At 44.9% G+C, this 15444-nt stretch overlaps 1 protein-coding gene across 1 annotated transcript in view; it reads right to left on the reverse strand.

The window, feature by feature from the left end:
- chd6 (chromodomain helicase DNA binding protein 6) overlaps positions 1-14939 on the reverse strand; it is a 219200-nt gene extending 204261 nt beyond the window's left edge. Inside the window, exon 1 of the mRNA XM_080204564.1 lies at positions 14882-14939. The gene's annotated coding sequence lies outside the window, so the exon portion shown is untranslated. The remainder of the gene's footprint in view (positions 1-14881) is intronic.
- Positions 14940-15444: the final 505 nt, after the last annotated feature.

Consider the following 15444-nt stretch of genomic DNA (forward strand, 5'->3'; position numbering starts at 1 on the left):
TTAATCCCCTCTCATCAAAAACCCATCAACCCGCATCTTAAAAATATTTAGCAAGGCAGCCTCCACCACTTCAACGGGCAGAGAATTCCAGAGATTCACCACCCTTTGAGTGAAGAAGTTCCTCCTCAACTCCGTTCTAAACCGCCCCCCTTTTATCTTGAGGCTGTGCCCGCTAGTCCTACTCTCTTTTTTGAGCGGGAAGAGTCTCTCCACCTCTATCCTATCCATCCCATTCATCATCTTATACGTCTCAATGAAATCTCCCCTCATTCTTCTAAACTCTAACGAGTACAAGCCTAGTTTATTCAGCCTCTCCTCATAGCTCAACCCCCTCAACTCTGGTATCAGCCTAGTAAACCTCCTCTGCACTCCCTCCAAGGCCAAAATATCTTTGCGCAGGTGCGGCGCCCAAAACTGCACACAGTACTCCAGCTGCGGCCTCACCAATGCCCTATACAGCTGCAGCAAGACCTCCCTACTTTTATATTCAATCCCCCTCGCTATGAAGGCCAGCATCCCATTCGCCTTCCTGACCACCTGCTGCACCTGCAAGCTGGGTTTTTGCGACTCATGCACAAGAAGCCCAAGGTCCCTCTGCACCGTCGCCTGTTGCAGTTTTTCGCCCCGTAAGTAATAGTCCTTCCTACCATTATTCCTACCAAAGTGGACCACCTCACACTTGCCAACATTAAATTCCATTTGCCATTTCCTGGCCCATTCGCCCAGCCTATCTAGATCCTTCTGCAGACTCTCCACACCCTCCGCACAATTTGCCGTTCCACCAATCTTGGTGTCATCAGCAAATTTCGACACCCTACACTCGGTTCCCTCCTCCAGATCATCTATATAAATAGTAAAAAGCTGAGGCCCCAGCACTGACCCCTGGGGCACTCCACTAGTCACCATCCGCCAATCCGAATAGCACCCGTTGACCCCCACTCTCTGCCTCCTATTTGACAACCAATCCTCTAACCACACTAACACCCTACCCCCAATTCCATGTCCCTCGACCTTCTGCAATAACCTCTTGTGAGGTACTTTGTCAAACGCCTTCTGAAAATCTAGAAAGACCACATCCACCGGCTCTCCTCTATCCACCGCCCTAGACACATCCTCATAGAACTCCAGTAAATTTGTCAGACACGACTTCCTTTTAATGAAACCATGCTGCGTCTGCTCTATCAAGCAATTCCCTTCAAGATGCCTCGCAATTTCCTCCTTAATGACAGATTCTAACATTTTACCTACTCCACCATACAATGATCACTCTCCCCAAGAGGATCCTTCACCACAAGGTCCCTAATTCTACCCGCCTCATTACATAGCACCAGATCCAAGATAGCTCGCTCCCTCGTCAGCTCCAACACACACTGTTCGAGGAAACTATCCCAGCAGCATTCCAAGAACTCTTCCTCGAGCCCCCCGCGTCCCACATGGGTCGACCAATCAATATGCAGATTGAAATCCCCCATAACTACGGCCGTCCCATTCCTGCACGCCGCACTTATTTGCGCGTTAACAGCCCGCCCCACCTCCAGATCATTATTCGGGGGCCTATAGACGACACCCACCAGCGTCTTCCTCCCTTTGCTGTTCCTAATCTCCACCCACAACTATTCCACCCTCTGCTCCTTGGCTCCAATATCATCCCTTGCTACCACCGTGATGCTATCCTTAATCAGCAGAGCTACGCCCCCCTTTTCCCTCCTGCCTATCCTTCCTAAAAGGCGGCTCAAAAATTTTCCTTTATTCAAAAGTAATGATGATCTGGAATGCACTGCTAGAAAAAGGGTGGTGAAAACAGATTCAATAACTTACAAATGGGAATTAGATGCAAAGTTGAAAAGAAAAAACTTGCAGCACTTAAAGAGAAAGCATATGGGATCAGGACCAATTGGATAACTACTTTTTAAGAGCTAGCGCAGACACAATGGGTCGAATGGTTTCCTTCTATGTTGCAACAACCTGCATATGTGGAGCAAATTTCAAATAATAAAACACTATAAGTCATTTCAAAGGAATGTTATCAAACAAAATTTGACACCAAGCCATGTAAGTGGATATGAGGACAAATAATTTGGTCAAAGACATAGGCTTTAAGGAGACTCTTAAAGGAGGAAAATGAAGCAGAGAATTTTCAAAAGGGAATTCCAGAACTTAGGGCCTTGTGCATCTAAGGGTAAAGTCTCCAACAGCTGAAGAATTAAAATCTAAGATGCTCAAGTGGCCCGAGTTAAAGGAGCGCAGTGATTTGAGTGGAACTGGAGCAGATTAGAGACATAGCAAAGGGTAAAAGCATGGAGGAATTTGAAAAAAAAATGAAGATTTTGAAGTCAAACTGTTATAGCCAGGAATCAATAAGGTCATCAAGTACAGCAGCGATGGGTGAACGGGATTTGGTCCGAGTTGGAGCACAGGGCATTGGATGAGCTAATGTAAGAACATAAGAAATAGGAGCAGGAATAGGCCAACTAGCCCTTCGAGCCTGCCCCGCCATTCAATAAGATCATGGCTGATCTGTCGTGGCTCAGTTCCACATTCCCGCCCTCTCCCCATAACCCTTAATCTCCTCTCTTATCAAAAACCCATCAACCCGCGTCTTAAAAATATTTAGCGAGGTAGCCTCCACCACTTCAACGGGCAGAGAATTCCAGAGATTCACCACCCTTTGAGTGAAGAAGTTCCTCCTCAACTCCAATGTCCTTTAAGGAAGGAAATCTGCTGTCCTTATCCGGTCTGGCCTATAATATGACAATGTGGTGATGCTGGCGTTGGACTGGGGTAAACACAGTAAGAAGTCTCACTTCTTAGTCTCACAGTAAGAAGTTCAAACAAGACCTCTTCACCGCACAGGACCTTCAACCGATGCTATACACTAGATACATTAAAGACATTTTCTTCCTTTGGACTCATAGTGAACAATCACTGAAACAATTATATGATGACATCAACAAGTTCCATCCCACCATCAGACTCACCATGGACTACTCTCCGAAATTAGTTGCATTCTTGGACACATGGATCTCCATCAAGGACAGTCACCTCAGACTTCACTGTACCGCAAGCCAATGGATAACCTCACGATGCTCCACATTTCCAGCTTCCACCATAAACACGTTAAAGAAGCCATCCTCTACGGACAAGCCTTCCGTATACACAGGGTCTGCTCAGATGAAGAGGATCGCCCACAGACACCTCCAAACGCTGAAAGATGCCCTTGTAAGAGCAGGATATGGCATTCGACTCATAAATCGACAGTTCCGACGTGCCACAGCGAAAAACCACACCGACCTCCTCAGAAGACAAACACAGGATACAGCGGACAGAGTACCCTTCATCGTCCAGTGTTTCTCTGGAGCGGAGAAGCTACGACACCTTCTCTGGAGCCTTCAACATGTCATTGATGAAGACGAACATCTCGCCAAGACCATTCCCACACCCCCACTTCTTGCCTTCAAACCACCGTGCAACCTCAAACAGACCATTGTCCGCAGCAAACTACCCAGCCATCAGGAGAACAGTGACCACGACACCACACAACCCTGCCACAGCAACCTCTGCAAAAAGTGCTGGATCATCAACACGGATGCCATCATCTCACGTGAGAACACCATCCACCAGGTACATGGTACATACTCTTGTAATTCCGCCAATATCGTCTACCTGATACACTGCAGGAAAGGATGTCCCAAGGCACGGTGCATTGGGGAGACCATGCAGACGCTACAACAATGGATGAATGAACACCGCTCGACAATCACCAGGCAAGAGTATTCTCTTCCTGTTGGGGAACACTTCAGCGGTCACAGGCATTCGGCCTCTAATCTTTGGGTATGCGTTCTCCAAGGCAGCCTTCACAACACACGACAGCGCAGAGATTGATAGCCAAGCTCCACACGAGAACGGCCTCAACCAGGATCTTGGGTTCGTGTCATATTATCTGTAATCTCCACGACTTGTCTGGGCTTGCAAAATCTCACTAACTGTCCTGTCTGGAGACACTACACATCGCTTTAACCTGTGCTTAACGCTCTCTCCATTCACATTGTTTGTACCTTTAAGACTTGACTATCTATAAAGACTAGCATTCCAACCATTATTTTGTAAATTGAGTTGGTGTCTTTGTATGCCCTGTTTGCGAACTCCCACTAAACTCACGAAGGAGCAGTGCTCCGAAAGCTAGTGGATTATGCTACCAAATAAACCTGTTGGACTTTAACCTGGTATTTGAGACTTCTGACTATAACGTGACTCCAGACCCAAAACAATTCTATTGATTGAATGGATTCTGTATTGGTCATGAAAGGCCCTGTGTAAATGCAAGTCTTTTTTTTCTAGCTCTCTTGAAATTTAGGCCTGACAAAGATGTTCACTCTAAGAAGTTTCACAACACCAGGTTAAAGTCAAACAGGTTTATTTGGCAGCACTAGCTTTCAAAGCCTCAAGCTCCTTCTTCAGGTGAGTGAGGACTTGTGTTCACAAACAGGGACACAAATTCAATTTACAAGACAATGTTAGAATATGAGTCTTTACAAGTAATCAAATCTTAAAGGTACAGACAATATGAGTGGACAGAGGGTTAAGCACAGGTTTAAGAGATGTGTATTGTCTCCAGACAGGACAGTTAGTGAGATTTTGCAAGCCCAGGCAAGTCATGGAGGTTACGAAGGCCGCCTTGGAGAACGCTTACACCGCTCAACAATCACCAGGCAGGAGTATTCCCCATCAAGTCGGGGAACACTTCAGCGATCACGGGCGTTCAGCCTCACTGATCTTCAGGTAAGTGTTCTCCAAGGCGGCCTTCACAACATAAAGTCGCTGAGCAGAGACTGATAGCCAAGTTCCGCTCACATGAGGACGGCCTCAATCGGGATCTTGGGTTCATGTTACACTATCTGTAACCCCTACGACTTGCCTGGGTTTGTAAAATCTCACTAACTGTCCTGTCTGGAGACAATACACATCTCTTTAACCTGTGCTTAACCCCCTCTCCACTCACATTGTTTGCACCTTTAAGACTTGATTACCTGTAAAGACTCGCATTCCAACCATTACCTTGTAAATTGAGTGTGTCTTTATATGACATGTTTGTGAACACAAGAGTTCACTCACTTGAAGAAGGAGCTTGAGGGTCCGAAAGCTAGTGCTGCCAAATAAACCTGTTGGACTTTAATCTGGTGTTGTAAGACTTCTTACTGTGTTTACTGTAGTCCAATGCTGGCATCTCCACATCAAGATATTCACTGGCAGCTTTTAACCAGATTTTGAGCAGCATGCTCCTGGTCGCTATCTAATTTTTGATGTAATCAGGATTTCTACACTGTGTTATAGCAAACTGTATTTACTGAAAAGTAAACAATTTCAAATGGATTTTCTTGTAACTTACCTTCGTCTGCCCACAGTATTTTCTCCACACCCCTCCAAAAAGCCAATTCTTTATTGTCTCTGCTCTGCTGGGGAAGCTGAGAAATTACTGCACAGAAGCAGGCCATTTGGCCCATCGAATCTGTGTTTATCCTCCAGACAACCAGTTGTCCTAAGCTTGTTTTATCCCACAATCTTCATAACACTGGGTGGGATTTTCCTGCCTTTCCGCAGCATGATTGGTGGCAGCACACCGCTCACTGACGGCAAGATCTCATGGTCGCCCCATTGACAAGTCATACAGTCACAGAGGTTTATAGCATGGAAACAGGCCCTTCGGCCCAACTTGTCCATGCCACCCTTTTTTTTTAAATCTCTAAGCTAACTCCAATTACCCACATTTGGCCCATATCCCTCTATACCCATCATACCCAAGTAACTATCTGGTTGTTCGTCCATCGTCATCGATGAAGACCTCGACACCATTAGTCACTTTGAGGCTGGTTGCGGTGTGTCCGAAGATGACCAATCAGGCCAACTCAGGCACGGAATGTCCTGGCACATATTGGGCAGACTTGCGTAGACACTGTAGTTGTTGTGCTGGTGGCTGTGAACTTGCGCAGCTCGCACTTAAGTTGTGCTTTAGTAATAGACCTTGATTCGTGAGCTTGACAGCCCTTGTGGTTGAGGCAGCGCCAGGTAGGGTGGTTTTGTGCCAGCGTTTCCCAGGTGGTCGTGTCAATGTCAAATGACTTCAGGGAGGCTTTGAGTGTGGCTTTGAAACGTTTCTTCTGCCCTAATGCAGAAGGTCGAGGGACATGGAGTTGGGGGTAGGGTGTTAGCGTGGATAGAGGATTGGTTGTCAAATAGGAGGCAGAGAGTGGGGGTCAACGGGTGCTATTCGGATTGGCGGATGGTGACTAGTGGAGTGCCCCAGGGGTCGGTGCTGGGGCCTCAGCTTTTTAACCATTTATATAGATGATCTGGAGGAGGGAACCGAGTGTAGGGTGTCGAAATTTGCTGATGACACCAAGATTGGGGGAACGGCAAATTGTGCGGAGGGTGTGGAGAGTCTGCAGAAGGATCTAGATAGGCTGGGCGAATGGGCCAGGAAATGGCAAATGGAATTTAATGTTGGCAAGTGTGAGGTGGTCCACTTTGGTAGGAAGAATGGTAGGAAGGACTATTACTTACGTGGCAAAAAACTGCAGCAGGCGACGGTGCAGAGGGACCTCGGGGTCCTTGTGCATGAGTCGCAAAAACCCAGCTTGCAGGTGCAGCAGGTGGTCAGGAAGGCGAATGGGATGCTGGCCTTCATAGCGAGGGGGATTGAATATAAAAGTAGGGAGGTCTTGCTGCAGCTGTATAGGGCATTGGTGAGGCCGCAGCTGGAGTACTGTGTGCAGTTTTGGGCGCCGCACCTGCGCAAAGATATTTTGGCCTTGGAGGGAGTGCAGAGGAGGTTTACTAGGCTGATACCGGAGTTGAGGGGGTTGAGCTATGAGGAGAGGCTGAATAAACTAAGCTTATACTCGTTAGAGTTTAGAAGAATGAGGGGAGATCTCATTGAGACGTATAAGATGATGAATGGGATGGATAGGATAGAGGTGGAGAGACTCTTCCCGCTCAAAAAAGACAGTAGGACTAGGGGGCACAGCCTCAAGATAAAGGGGGGGCGGTTTAGAACAGAGTTGAGGAGGAACTTCTTCACTCAAAGGGTGGTGAATCTCTGGAATTCTCTGCCCGTTGAAGTGGTGGAGGCTGCCTTGCTAAATATTTTTAAGATGCGGGTTGATGGGTTTTTGATGAGAGGGGATTAAGGGTTATGGGGAGAGGGCGGGAAAGTGGAACTGAGCCACGACAGATCAGCCATGATCTTATTGAATGGCGGGGCAGGCTCGAAGGGCTGGATGGCCTACTCCTGCTCCTATTTCTTATGTTCTTATGTCCACGTGAGCGTCTTCCAGCAGAGAGTTCACCAAAAAGGAGCTGCTTGGGTATGTGCTTGTCTGACATACGAATGACATGACCTGCCCACTGGGTCTGCGCTCTCATCAGCAGTGTGTGGACTGATGCTAGACTTGCTCTAGAGAGAACTTCAGTGTCTGGTGCTTTGTCTTGCCATCGGATGCATAATATTCGGTGAAGACAAATCATGTGGAAATGATTGAGCAGCCTTGCATGCCTTCGATACACAGTCCACGTTTCACAGGCATACAGGAGGGTAGTGAGTACCATGGCGCTGTAGACCCTCAGTTTTGTTGCTGGGCTGATTCCTCGACGTTCCCATACAGTGGAGCGCAGTCTACCAAAAGCAGAACTTGCCTTTGCTGTTCTGCAGTTAACTTCTGTATCAATAGTCACTGCTTGGGAGAGGGTGCTGCCAAGATAAGTGAACTGATCCACTGCCTACAGTTTCTGCCCTTTGATTGTGATTATGGGTTCTATGTACGGTGCATGAGGAACAGGCTGGTGTATGACTTTGGTCTTTTTAATGTTGATGGTGGGTCCAAAGTTGTCACAAGCCGTGGAAAATTTGTCCATACTGACTTGCATCTCTGGCTCTGAGTCAACATACAGGGCGCAGTCATCGGCAAAGAGGAAATCTCTCAGAACAGTCTCTTTTACTCTGGTAATAGCTTGAAGTCTCCTCAGATTGAAGAGCTTCCCATTCACTCTGTACTTGAGGCTGAATGGAAGGCATCATTCACAATGGCAGTAAAGGACTCGGTGAGCTTCTTGACAAGTACAGGCCTAGCAGCTTTATAGATCTCTGCGGGTATGCCATCTGCCTCTGGGGCTTTGCCACTGGAAAGCTGGCTGACAGCTTTCATGACTTCGGCTACTACCGGTGGGTCATCCATGGTGCTGTTGATATCAACCTGAGGAATCCTGTCTATTGCCTCGTCGTTAATAGATGACGGCTTCAAAATGTTCAGCCCATCTCTGCAGGATCTGAGCCTTCTCTGTAATGAGAGTTGCACCACCTGTAATCAGGAGGGGAGAGCTCCCGAGAGATTGAGGTCCACAGAGAATGTTGAGGGCTTCATAGAACCGTTTCAAGTCATTTCTGTCAGTGTATCCCTGTATTTCATCTGCCTTGGCACTCAGCCAGGCATCCTGCATTTTACAGTTTATTCTGGACTGTCCTGTGAGCACTGGTAAAAGCATTTTTCTTGGCAACTGAAGATGGGTCATTCTGACAGGCCCGGTGAAGATGGTGCTTTTCAACAAGTGGAGCCTGTATCGCCTCATCATTCTCATCAAAACAGTCATGCTGCTTGCGGGTGGAGGGCTCGAGCATCTTCAGCGCAGATGTATGGATAGCTTCCCTGAAGCATTCCCAGTCGTCCTCAGCTCTGCCTGCGAGGTGTAGGTCAGCAAACTTGATTTCTAAGTCTTCAGCCAGTGCTGAAGCTATGCTATGTAACTATCTAAATGCTTTTTAAAAGACAAAATTGTACCCGCCTCTACCAGTTCCTCTGGCAGCTTGTTCCAGACATTCATCACACTGTTGTGAAAAAAAATTACCCCTCTGGACACGTTTGTATCTCCCCATTCTAGTTTTAGACTCCCCTACCTTTGGGAAAAGATATTGACTTTTTTTATGGACTTTTTAGCTGATGGAGTTTCTGGTTGATCACATCCCTTGCCACCTGGAAACTCGCAGCGGGGGATGCATTATTGGTGGAACCTTTCAGCGCCTCTATCCTTCAACTATATATCCAAAGCATTCTTACGTGTTCCTATCGTCTCTGCAATGGCCAGAATCCTGTGGTGTCTTGTTCAAGAAATCAATTTTCGTGTCTGAGCCTCAAGTAGAGACTAAAGTATAACAAAAATTTTTTTTATATAATAAGTGCTGTATTAATGCATGTCCTAAGGCACTTCACAGAGATTTTACCAAACAAAATTTGGCACAAAGCCACGTAAAGAAATATTAGGATAACCAAAAACATAGTCTAAGATATAGGTTTTAAGGAGCATCTTAAAGGATGAAAGAGAGGTAGCAGGAGAGAGAGATTTAGGGAGGGAATTTCACAGGTTTAGCACCTAGGCAGTGAAGGCACAGCTGTCAATAACTGAGCAATTAAAATTGGAGATGCACAGTGCTTTGGATGAGCTTATCTTTACAGGGAATGGAAGCTGGGAGATCAGCAAGGAGCATGTTAGAACAATCAAGCCTAGTTAACAGAGACACAGATGAGGGTTTTAGCAGATGAACCAACGCAGGGGAAGAGGGAGCAATGTTAGAGGTGGAAATGGGCAGTGATGGTGCAGATGTGTGTTTGGTGGGGACAGCTGTCCAATTACACAGAAGTTACAGTACAGAATCGGGTCATCTGGCCAAAATGTTCCACCCTGGTATTTATGCACCACACAAAAATCATTCACCCCACACTCTCCAAGACTTCATCTAATTCTATCAGCCTAATGTAGGCTCCTGTATAGCAGCCCCAGGCAAGACCAGTTAGATGAGAAACGCAAGCCTGACTTTAAGCCCAATACAGCAGGCATGCATTGACCAACTGAACTCTTGGCTCACCCTCTTCAAAGCTACTGGAAGATGAGAGAGACACTCCAATTGTGATTTTCACTCTCCGCTTACTAAGTTTCACAAGAAATCAAAACTATAAATTTCATAAAGATTAACTATAAAAAGAGGCAGATTTAGGCTTTGAGCAACCCGGTTATGCAGATAGCATTTTCTTTATATTTATTACAATACAATAGAACATTTAGGTGCTATTGCTTGATAAAAAGCCCAAGTGACTGTGTTCTAGCCTCCTGGTGCCTTTATTCAGATACTGGTGCTGAGCCCTGCCCAGAAAATCAAATCTGTCTGGCACATCTGAAGAGAGAGAAAGACAGACTTGCATTCAGATAGCACCCTTCATGACCTCAGGATGTCACAAAGTGATTCACAATAAAGTACTTTTCAAGAATATTCATTGCTATAACATAGGAAGCAAAGCAGCTCATTTGCAAAGAAAAAGCTCCACAAATAATAATGAGTTAATCTGTTTAAGGATAAACATTGATCAGGAAACTGGGAGAAGTATCCTGCTCTCTGTTGAAATAAAGTTTCCCCACCTCACAGCACTCCCAACTAGCTCCTCAGGTAGAACATTTACCAAACAGTAGTTCCACTCACTATACTTGATGCTCCAAGTGCACTGTCTTTAATAGCGATAGAAATTCAAACAACAATTTCTCAAGTCTACTCAATCAAATCACTTCATTCAAATGATCAGATCCTTCACATTCATTTTTAGAACCAAATCTCTACTTTGAGGTCCTGTTTCCAATGTTTTTTGCAAATTGTAACAATTCAAATTCTTGTTTGTCTGCAAAATTACTCCAAGTTATTAGAATCAGACTTTTAATCCACTTAATCAATTAAACATTGAATCAGCCTCTGTGTCCTCAGCCTAAAAGCAGGGTTGAGAAATTTACTGTCTAGTTAAATCCTGAAATGATTTACTTTAAAAATTTGCAATCCAAGAACTGATTAAAGTTCTGATTTAGTCAAGACTTCATATCCGTTTTAAATTACTCAAATGGTTTACATCTTGCAAACCTCCCCACATGCTCCCCCCTCGCCCCATTCTGCAATTAGATTCCAGCCTGTAACTCTCAACCTCTGAAGTGTTATTATAATTTTTAAGCTATCCCCCAGTTAAATGCAGAGCATCGATTAATTACAGAATAAAGCTCCCACTACACTGTCACATCAAACACACCCAGGATAGGTAGGGCAAGGGGTTAGATACAGAATAAAGCTCACTCTACACTGTCCCCATTAAAAACTTTCCCTTGGACTGTTTTGAAGTTTATTTAGCAGCGTCACAAATAGGCATACAGTAACAATGAAATTACTGTGAAAATCCCCAAGTCGCCACACTCCGACACAGTTCAGTACACTGGGGGAGAATTTAACATGGCCAGTTGAGGCGGCATGTGGCACAGTATTTGCTCTGCTGCCTCACAGTGGCAGGGACCTGGGTACAAATCCCAGCTTGGGTCACTGTGTGCAGAGTCTGCACATTCTCTGTATCTGCGTGGGTTTCCTCCGGGTGCTCCTGTTTCCTCCCACATTCCAAAATATATGCTGATTAGGTGCACTGGCCTTAAATTCTCCCTTAGTGTACCTGAACAGGCGCCAGAATGTGCCAACTAGGGAATTTTCACAGTAATTTCATTGCAGTGTTAATATAAGTCTACTTGTGACAATAATAAACAAACTTTAAACTATGAATCTAACCCGCACATCTTTCAGACTGTGGGAGGAAACCGGTGTATCCAGAGGAAACCCACATAGACACAGGGAGAACGTGCAGACAGTGATCCAAGCCGGGATTGAACCTGAGTCCCTGGCACTGTGCGGCACTAGTGCTAACCACTGCGTCACCAGAAGGTTCTGAATGTATTTGATATAGACTAAATTCTCTCAAAAGGTCAGCCTTAACTCGGCTGGTTACAGTAATTCTCCCCCTACACCATTTCAAACTCTCCTTCTGTAAACAAAAATTGAATTAAGCAGTGTTAAAATACAAAGCATGGATTGAATGCTTAAAAGATGAAATTATTTGATCAGCAGCATCATAAATGGTTCAGAGACTGCACTCTGGCCAAGGTGTCAGAAGTTAGGGGTTCAAGCCCCAATCCAGGGGTCTGAGCACGTGAATTAATTTGTTTCTGAGGCAGTGCTGCAATGTCAGAGATTTTCTTTCACGTGACAATTAAATAAAGCCCGATCTACGTTCTCAGGAGGGCTGAAAAGATCTCCAGGCACAATCTGAGGAATAGCACTCTCATTGTCAATATTTTCATCAACAACACGAATTAACTCATTGCTGTTTGTGGGATCTTGTTGGACAAAAATCAACAAAGGGTTTCCTACAACAGTAACCACACTCCAATAATACTTCCAGCCTGTAAATGCTTTCGGACATCCTGAGGCTGTGAAAGGTGTTACAGAAGAAAACTACTTCTGGGAGGCACAGCAGTTAGTACTGCTGCCTCACAGATCCAGGGACCTGGGTTCAATTCCCAGCTTGGGTCACTGTCTGTGAGGAGTTTGCACTTTCTCCCCATGTCTGTGTGGGTTTCCTCTGGGTGCTCTGGATTCCTCCCACAGTCCAAAGATGAGAGTGTTAGGCACATTGGCTTTGCTAAATTGTCCCTTAGTGTCCCAAGATGTGTAGGCTGGAGGGATAAATGTGTGGGGTTACGGGGATTGGGCCTAGGTGGGATTGTTGTCGGTTCAGACTCAATGGGCTGAATGGCCGCCTTCTTCATTGTAAGGTTTCTACGATTCTTCTATGAACAAAGAATAATAGAGCACAGGAACAGGCCCGTTGGCCCTCCAAGCCTGCGTCGATCACGTTGTCCTATCTAGACCAACCACCTGTATCCCTCTATTTCCCATCTGTTCTTATGTTATCCAGATAAGTCTTAAATGTAGCTAACATATCTGCCTCAACCACCTCACTTGGCAGTGCATTCCAGGCTGTCACTACTCTGTAAAAAACTTCTGCCGCACATTTCCACCGAACCTTCCCTCCTTACCTTGAACTTGTGCTCCCCTGTAATTATCATTTCTACCTTGGGAAAAAAACTTCCAACTGTTCACCCTATCCATACCCTCATAATTTGAAAAACTTCTATCAGGTTGCCCCTCAGCCTCTGTCTATCCAAGGAGAACAATCCCAGTTTATTCAATCTTTCCCAGAGCTGAGAAATGCAAGTTTTCATTTTTGAATCAAGAGGCTGTACTTCACGGCATTGAAATACACCCAGGAATAGTCTTGCATTTTGCATAACATCTCTAGAAATTATTACTGCTTTATGTCGGCACAGTGCACAACTGTTACCAGGAAAGGCTGCACAATCCACCACCCCCACTCGTTATGAATTCAGACATTTCTACTGCAAAAGCTGTAGGTGCTAGTTCAGTTATCAATCTCAATATTAAATTATAAGACTTCTGTTGAGTAAAACTATCAAGGGATATGAACCAAAGACAGGTAAATAGCTTGAAGTACAGATCAGCTGTGATTCCATTGAATGAGCATGGAACTAAATGGCTTACCCACTATAAAAGGCTCACTCTGAACTCAATGTCTCTACCATGTATATATCCTGTCTAGCCTCACATCACCAGCACGAGAGCAGTTTGCATTCTAAGCAAGAATTTGCACTTATATAGCACCTATGAGCACCTCAGGACCACCCAAAGTGTTTTAGCAGCCTACGAAATACTGTTGGAGGAATCAATACTGTAATATAGGAAGTGTGGCACTCAATCTGTACGTAGCAAACTCCCATAAACAAAGCGATGAATGACCACAATCTGATTTAATTATGCTGCTTGTGTCAGATCTCTTTAACATTATGAGGGGGGTTGACAGTGCAGACACAGATGTAGGCCAGAACTTCCCAGCTGTTCATGTCAGTGGGATCTTCGGGTTCCATTGATGGCGTACCTCTGCCACAGGTTTCCCAGTGCCGTGGGGTAAAGTCAGCAGGAAATTCCATGGACAGTGGTGGGATCAGAAGATTCCACCACTGACCAACAGCATGCTGTCTCCCGCTGTGAGAAAGATGCCACAGGGAGGTCAGAAAATCCCACCTGCTGTTTCCATTCCTGCACGAGACCAGAAGCAGTAGCATAAATACAAGTTAGTTACTAATAATTCCAAAATGGAATTTGGGAGAAACGGTTTTACCCATGGAGTGGTGAGAATAGCATAGATGATTTTAAGAGGGAGTTAGTTAAGTACAAGAGGGAGAAGGGACTAGAAGGATAAGCTGTTAGAATTCAATGGACGGGAATGGGAAGAGGCTGGTGGGGAGACACCAGCATGAACCAATGGGATTGAAGGTTATAGATAGGCCTGATAGGTAGGGATATAATCGGCGCAACTTGTGGGCCGAAGGGCCTGTTTGTGCTGTAGTGTTCTACGTTCTATGTAACCAATTTGACGAGAGGGCCTGTTTCTGTGTTGTAAATTCAATGTAGTACTGCAAGCATATTGTTTGTAAATATTGTCACAGGATCCTGAGCAGAACTCCCCAAGATCATGCCATGCTGGTTCAACCTTTAATTTGTTAACAGTCCAATATCTTTCCTCTATGTAGCAGCAATACTGGTTTAAAGAAGTGATTTCAGCCATGCTTTTATAACAAAGAATTGTAATAACGAGCTCCATTGCTAGAATTCCTCAAAGTGATCGCACATACATAGGGCATTCCCATGTTTCCTCACTGGTCACTGCTGATGTCAGCCAACTGTTAGCCTCTATACCCCAAACTGAGGTTGGAGGTGTTTAGGCATGTTGGGAATTGCAGAAGATAAAACTCCACCTTGGTTATGCAGGACTGCCCAATCTCAACTAATGAGTTCACCTGCAGTTTACAGGATCGTATCACACATTCCCTTTCTCTTCCCACTCCCATTCCCATACCCAACAGATGGTTAAAACCCCCAAGATAAATGACAGGAATAACCTACAATCAGTAGTATGAAGAGGTCAGGCCACGAGACATCATTAACTGGGCTCTCATCCTTGCACACCTGTAAGTTAGAACATGGTATAAGTACATGGCTAATTCTGTGAAAAATATAATCCAACTGGAATAAACATAGATTTCATTCAAACCTGCCATCACCTTATTGTGCTCTTCCCATTCTTTCATAGAATCTACAGCACAAAAAGATCTTTGGGCCATCATGAATGTGCCAGCTCTTTGAAAAAGTATTCCAGTTAATCTCACACTCTCTATTCTTTCCTGATAATCCTAAAATTTATCCTATTCTATTTTGAAAGTTACAACTGAATCTACTTGCAACACCCTTTTAGGCAGCACATTCCAGAACATAACTTACTATGTAAAAAATGTTTCTTATCTCTCCTGAGGTTTTAAGTAATTATGTTAAATCAGTGTCCTCTGGTTACCAACCCTCCCAGAAGTGGAGACTTCTTCTGATCTGCTCTAGCAAATTCTTTATATAATTTTTGAACAGCTATATTAAATCTTCTCTAACTTTCTCTGCTAGGAAGGAGACCAATCCCA

This window comes from Carcharhinus amblyrhynchos, chromosome 16 (assembly GCF_965287045.1).
Source record: "Carcharhinus amblyrhynchos chromosome 16, sCarAmb.v2.hapA, whole genome shotgun sequence".
In the NCBI taxonomy this organism is placed as follows: domain Eukaryota; kingdom Metazoa; phylum Chordata; class Chondrichthyes; order Carcharhiniformes; family Carcharhinidae; genus Carcharhinus; species Carcharhinus amblyrhynchos.